Source organism: Vidua chalybeata, chromosome 5 (genome assembly GCF_026979565.1).
Source record: "Vidua chalybeata isolate OUT-0048 chromosome 5, bVidCha1 merged haplotype, whole genome shotgun sequence".
NCBI classification, from domain to species: domain Eukaryota; kingdom Metazoa; phylum Chordata; class Aves; order Passeriformes; family Viduidae; genus Vidua; species Vidua chalybeata.
In genome coordinates, this window is record NC_071534.1 from 17,125,364 (window position 1) to 17,132,500 (window position 7,137).

At 49.4% G+C, this 7,137-nt stretch overlaps 2 protein-coding genes across 4 annotated transcripts in view; one reads left to right on the forward strand and one right to left on the reverse strand.

Moving 5' to 3' along the window:
- Positions 1-7,137, reverse strand: part of GSG1 (germ cell associated 1) — a 75,055-nt gene that overhangs the window by 37,312 nt on the left and 30,606 nt on the right. The window lies entirely within an intron of this gene.
- EMP1 (epithelial membrane protein 1) overlaps positions 459-7,137 on the forward strand; it is a 14,702-nt gene continuing 8,023 nt past the window's right edge. The window contains exon 1 of one of the 2 annotated variants that reach the window (XM_053942615.1): positions 459-623. The gene's annotated coding sequence lies outside the window, so the exon portion shown is untranslated. The remainder of the gene's footprint in view (positions 624-7,137) is intronic. The other variant, XM_053942614.1, reaches the window with a different exon arrangement.

The window sequence follows — 7,137 nt, forward strand, 5'->3', positions numbered from 1 at the left end:
AAGTCTTGTCCATGCCAACCTCACAGGTCCGATTTGAATTCCCCCGTGCTGCCAGCCTCAGCGACTTCTCTCCATGCAGCACGGGGAGGGGATGTGGTGACTCACCCAGCCTCGGGATCCCCCCTGCCAACCCACTGTTTGTTTGAGTGATTTTATTGTTGAAGCCCTGTTGCCACATTTGTAACTATACATTTTTTTTTTTATGACAACCAGAAGTTCAGTTTTATAAACAGATGTTGTTGTGGGCCTCTCTTACTCAGCTGGATCAGCGTCAGCCGTTTTTCCAGGCTGCGGTCTCTGTGCTGCACACTGAGTCAGAGGCAGCCCTGCACAGATTTCTTTGAATCGCTGGTTTCCTCCCAGAGACTCTTGACACCCTGCCAACAAAACAGGGCGTAGCTCATTAATTTTATTTTTTTTTTCCTTCTCTTTAAAGGCAGTCTGATTCATAGTAACTCCTTTAAAACAGAGTGGAAAGACACCACCCTCCCACACCACCGGAGGAAACTTAAACCACCACCAGGTCACTCCCCTTCACTCCAGCTCTGCACTCCGGGACATCGGCGCTGCAGCCCAGCACGCTCCTTCTTCCACAGGTGCCAGCACCGGCCCCAGCCCACAAGGTAGGAGCTGTTCTTGAAAATCATCACCAACTTTTCTCCCTCAGTGGCTGCTCCCCTCTCCTAACAGCACCGGTCTGCCTTTCTCCTCTGCCCTTTCACTTCTCCTCATCTTGGCACTAGAGCTGGCTATGGCACGCACCTTAATTTTCATCTTTTGCTTCAAAATCCAGCTGCGTTATGGGGCAAAGGGGCACTGCAAGGCGCCCTGGCTGCAGCCTCAGAGTGCTGGCAGCAGCAATGTTATTTTCACCTCCAAGACACGTGCAGCCAGGGTGCAGGCACAGGGTGCCCAACCTGCACGCTCAGGAGCTACTGTGTGCTTTTGGAGTAGCATTGTTGACAAATGTGGAAAAATGCCTGCTTGGAATTAGGGCTGCAGGCTCAGTTTTCCTGGCGCTCAAATACTTCTGCTTGTCTCTCTCCCCTCCATAATTAGTTTGCCAAGCTCTAATTTAAAACAATAGCAATCATTCCAAGTGAAGACTGAGAGGCCCCAGAGGTGCAGACTCCGGGGTACAATGGAGACAATCTCTGTTCTTCTAGGGGTTCTGGCTCCTGAGGCTGAAGCCAAGCCCCAGTTCTGAGCAAAGCCACGTGAAGGGCAGAAATCTGTGTTACGCCTTTTTGGCAGCACAGACATTGGAATGGGGAGTGCTGCGAGGCAAAGTGGGGGGAGCGGGTGGAATTGGTAGGAGCACCACGGTCTGCTGGTAGGGTGTGTCAAGGAGTTAGAGACACTGATGGGAAGTGTAGGATTGCAGAGACTGGCAATTCTCTCTCTTCATCTGCTTTTTTCTATGCAACCACCCCCTCTTTCTTTCCCTCCTCTTCTTCACCATTTCTCTTGTTTCATCTGTCTGCTGTGGTTTGCATCCTGCGGTCAAATCTGAACTATTTTTGAGGTCTGCGAAAGGGAGTGCAGCAAAGCCAGTTTGTTGGCACCACACTGGTTCCTGTTGCAGGAACTCAGCCCGCCCCTGCACAGTTTCAAGGGTCTGAAAGAGACTGAACAGTATTTAGCCCAATACGACCAGGAATAGGTGGGGCTCAGTCTAGGACTGCAGATAATTACGATATGAATGAACTAGAAGCTGAGCTGACCATAACTTTTTGGAAAAAGAATGGATTCTGTGAATTTTTAAGTCCACTCTGGCCGTGCTGCTTGTAGCTCAGTCATGCAGTAGTGTCTCCTGACTAAGAAATATATGTGTTGGAGTGGTGGGGAAACTGACTGAGGCAGCAACTGTTTCCAGGGTATCAGAAACTGGAATGGGAAGAAAGCATTTTTGGAAGTTGTCATTTAATACTATTAACAATTAAATCATATTGATATATAAAAAAAAAAAAAAAAAAAAAAAAAAAAAAAGCTGTGGCCACAAAGCTTCACTCAGAAGCTCTGAATTCCTCAAGGCACCTCTGAGAGCAGATTTGCCCAGGAGTTGCCCACTTGACATTTCTGGATGTAGTAGGATTCTTTTCTGAGCAAACACTCGAGGGAGGTGGGCATGAAGAGTGAAAAATTGGAGCCCATTAGCTACTCTTCCTATGATAACAGGGGTTTAAGCCAGCCGAATGCCTCCACCCACTCCACCTGGGGACTGTGAGCACTGAGAGAGTGAGGGCTTGAAAGCAGCTTATTTCTATTTGCTCCCGTGGGGATTGGCATCAGAAAAGGATCAAAACTGAGGTACCTTACTAACACTGCAGTGCCTGGAAGCACCCCTTGAAATGCAGCGTCTTGGTGGGAGGCCCTGCACACCCACCCACACTGAGGAATTCCTTTCAGTAGGCTCCTGTGGAAGCTCCCCCAGCTATGACTAACTACCCAAACATGTGACACACGGTCTGAGCCATTCATCCTGGCTACCCCTGTGTGAGAGCGGGGATCTCCACTGGGCACATGCCATCCCCAGGGATACCTCTGACAGCCAGGGAGTCGAGCCACACCCAAGGACGCATTAATGCAGGAGTGACGTGGGATCTTGCAGAGAAGCACCAAGTTTTGGAGCGGGTGCCTCAGCTGCAGGGCTGCTAGTGCTCCCCCAGTGAGACCCTGCTGAGGACACAGAGTCCTGGGCTTGGAAAACCGGCCCTTCTGGCCTAGCCGGTGGTCTTTCAGTTTTACAGTGTGGGAGCGATGCGAGTACACGCAGGAGTTACTGTTTGGTGCTCTGGGGTGGAGCAGAGGTTGTATTTTGAAACAGTTCTGGGAGATTTGCTGATAATAGCCAGCATGTTTTTGGTAAAAGAGCCACCTCAGGGCCTTGCTTATAATGAGATTGGGGAGATTTGCTGCAAGCGCTAATCCTTCTCTCTCTTCATCACCCTCCCAGCCACAAGGCTCGCAGGGCACTCAGCCTGCACACGCTTCTGTTTCCTCAGAGCAAGCAAAAGCGGGAGGGAGCCTGCTGCCACAGTCCTGCCTGCTCCCATGGGAATTCACGGGCCCCATAATCCCCAGCTGGCTGCTGGGACACCCCTCCCATGGCATGTTTTCCCCTTGCTCACCCCTGGGTCACTTAGTGCTCCCTTCACTGAGCGCTGCATGGATGGCAAAGGAGGAGACACCTGATGCTGGGCTGGAATTTGCCCTCAGATGCTCCAGTGCCCTGTAAGGCAAGAAATAGCACGACTAGACCCCTTTGATCTCAACAGGTTCCTGTGCCTGTACCTTTCAATAGGGAAGTGACAGCACTGTCACCCAGCACAGCATAAGGCAGGCTGCAAGGCATGGCACTCCTAATTTTTTTCCTTCCGTTTTCCAACAAAAAAATTAATGAGATAAAACTAAAAAACGAGATTTATTTACCCTTCCTTCAAGGCAGGGAGCTGCTCTTCTACTCCTCCAAAAGGGAGGGTGAGGAATGGGATTTCCAATCTTCACATGTGAAGATGGACACTTAATACTTTGTTGGTCTTTTCTGCTGAGGCAAAGCAGCATTCACAGAAAAGGAGGCTCTTCTTCATGGCCCTGCCAGGATTGATAACTAACTCATAGCCACGGTGCTGTAACAATGGCAATGAACAAACGTGGTGAAGCACATCTCAATTATGCCTGTATTGATCCTCTGTCAGGGCCAGTCCATACCCAATCACCCCACAGTATGACACAGGGTGAAGCAGCAGTTCCCCATATAAACTGCCCACAGGGAAATCTGGAGTGTCTCTTAAGCTTCTTTCTGCCATTACACTGCAGGGAAAGCAGCAAAGCAGCACATCTCGGGGCTGCCATCTGGAGTGTAATTTCTTCAAATCCTGCTGGGAGTTTTGGAAAGTACCTCTTTAGCTAGAACAGCTTGACAGTGAACAAAGAAAACTCTGGCCAAATTTGCAGCTTCACGCATCCTGCTCCTCCTGAACTGTTTTCAGGAGGGCAGAGAGTATATGGAAGCTGCTCTCTTGGTAAGACCAAATATAGCCCATGCCTTGTTATAGAGGGGAGGGACAGGTTAGGACAACTCAGCTCCAAAACCTACATTGCCCAAGGGAGTGACAAGTTTGCCAAGATCATAATTGAGATCTGTCCCCTTTAACCTGTGAAAACAAGTCTGTAACAGAGGCATGGGGAGACACCCATGACGAGAGCCCAGGGACAGATCTGGGCTGGGTCATCCCCAGTCCTGCAGGAAATGCACTGAACTCAGAGCACTGGAGTGGCTGACACAGGTGAACAGTGACTCATGCTGAAGGCTTAGCTCTTGTGATGTGAGGCCACCTGGCAATATGTTTTTGTATTTGAGGAAATCCAGGGTGAGGACCTTTGTTGTCCTTTTGCCCTCGAAGGGCAGAGTCTGCTGAAGGAGGGGAGTTGTGAAAGCAACCTCCACAACTGGGTCCATTGTCCACATTCTCCTCATTCCAGAGAGATATCTTCCCTGTATTGGCTCCAGCAAGCCTCTGGGAAGGATACTGAGAGCCATGGGAGCAAGAGGGAGAGCTACAAATTGCTCAGAGCCTGGAGCAGGCTGGTCAGAGGATTCTTGAAGAACAGTTCCAGGAATGTGGGCCACTGCTGAAGGACAGCTGGGCACATCCACTGGCTGTGACAGCTCAGGCAGCTGAGCCAGCCTGCTTGCGAGCTGGCCTGCAGTGGCTGCAACTCGTGTGGCCAGCGTGGTGTGCCCTCAGCAAGGGAGCTCTTAATGTCTCCAAAGCCACATGAACCAGCTTATACCGTATTGATCACAGGTGTAAGGAGCCCTCTGAAAGCCAGATGAGGTATTTTACACCATGACCACTTTTTTCCCACCCTGCACAGAGCACTGCCCAGCTCCAGGCTGCACAGTGTCCTCCTGTGTCTGCTCTATACACATGCTCCCCTCAGTTCATCACTTGTGCACTTTGATGAAAGAAGGAGCTTTCACACAATTTTGCATTTGAATCCTGCACAGTCTTTTCCAAGATGGCTTGCAGGAGCAAAGGCACCCTGAAAGCAAACTGACCCAAAAGCTCAGACTCTCTAGATGCCTGAGTCACACTTTCCTCAGTGTCTCATAGGCTGTACTTGCATGTTCAAAAGTTTTGCAGTTTTGAGAGACAGACACATTGTAAGATACAACTTCTTTTTTAGAGTTATCCTCCTTTGGAAAAGAAAAGGGATATCGACGCAAAACTGTCTGAGCAAATCATAGGACTGCAGTTAAAATCCAAGAATGCAGCCAAAAGCACAGCTGATGTGGGCTTCACAGTCCTTCAACCTTTATCTACAGGCTGTTGCAAAGAGGAAAAGCAGGAAGTCCCACCAGAAGTGATCTGTGTACTTTTGCTCATACCACTCTGTAACCTGAGCTTTCCTGTCAGAGCTGTCAGGTGGTTTTTCCCACGTGGGCACTGCCAGTGTGGCACAGGTGAATGATCCGTGCACCCATAAAGAAGCTGTGCACACACATACACGCAGAGTTCACAGGTAACCACAGATGCACACTCCCATTCACAGAGAGTGCCACACAGAGTTGCAGATGCACACCCCTACACACAACACGTCAATGCCCAGACTGTCAGTCCTCCCACAAATGTTTCTCATGTATCTCAGAATCTTGCTGGAACTCCTGCCAGCAGCTCAGGAGTCTAATTTACCCATTCAGGGACCACCCAGTGCTCTAAGGGGTGAGAGTTCTCTGCATCGCACCTCTGGAGGTGCAGATGAACACTTCTGTTCTTCCATTAGCTCTGGGGTTCCCTTCCCCACCCCTTCCTCTTACTTGCTGCCCATCAGTCCCAGCCCCTCCTTGGCGTGCCTAGTGTGAAGAGTGACAGCGTTTTCCTCCAGCAGCGGCTGCTGGCTGCCTGCCAGGCCCCAGGCAGCTGTCTCCCCTTTCCGAGTACCAAGCGAGCATTGGAGTTTCAGTTGATGTTGTCACATGGCTGAGCACTCGAGGGCAGTTTCTCCTGGAGAAAATGCCAATTTCTCACTGTCTGCACTAGGAGTTCTGATATTTCTCCACTCTTATATGAATCATGAACATGAGAGCTGGAAAACCCTTATGTGTCATCTTTTGTGACTCCCCTCTGCATCTCTCAGTGAGTGGAGGTTCATCACCAAGGGTGGATTCTTGAGGAATTTGTCAGATTCCGTAAGAAATTTTTCACATGCTGGTGTTTCACCACTCCCTTGGGAAGGCAATTCCACTATTCTCTTGGAGTCCAGTCCACCATGAAAAGCTTCACAAGAACCAGGCAAAATCTTCCATTTACTTATTTTCAGCTGTAGCCCCTCAGGCTGGTCTACACTTTCCTTTTGGTTGACATGAACCTGCTGGTTTTACAACCTTGCTGTGCCCCATGTGGTCATCACAGCCACTACCCACATGTACGTGAAATCTCACTGCCATAAACCAGAGGCTCAAAGGTCTCTGTGTGCCCACGCACACCTCCTGCCCAACCCTGCTCCCACACACATGAAATCTCTTTCCAGAGGCACCAGCCTACTCATCCACATGCCTATAAAAAGCATCTGACTTGTAAATTGAGTCAGGCTGGTCTGTCAAAACCAGGCTGTCAACAGCAGTGCCGACATACAGTAGTTTGTAAAAGTCTGGAGTCAGCAAGGACTCTGGATTCATCAGGATCTGAAGCAAGAGACAGAGCAAAGGGTGGAAGCAAAAGGATTCTTCCCTGTTGTTTTAAAGTTGTCATGAGTGTTCTAGTAACAATGTGACATGTCCAAAGTCATCATGCCACCGAAATATCAGAGAGATATTCACATCTCTGCATCCTGTGAAATGATTCTGGGCACAATGAGGACTGATGCTCATAGCCCATACAAGGACAAGGTGTGCAGTGGTAGCAAGTCTAAGATGTAGTGATGGTCTCAGATCAGTGAAAAGGCAATGTGTACAAATTCTGCAGAAGGTTTTATCCCACACTGAGGTTTCCCTTACTGGTAGCAACATGGCAGCATTGCTGTTTGTGGGTTGGCTTTGCACTGAGGAATGCACTGGTAACGGAGGTGGAAGCTTGTGGCTGTCTCAAACAATACCAAACAGTTCTTACTTTCTGTCCATTACTCTCAATT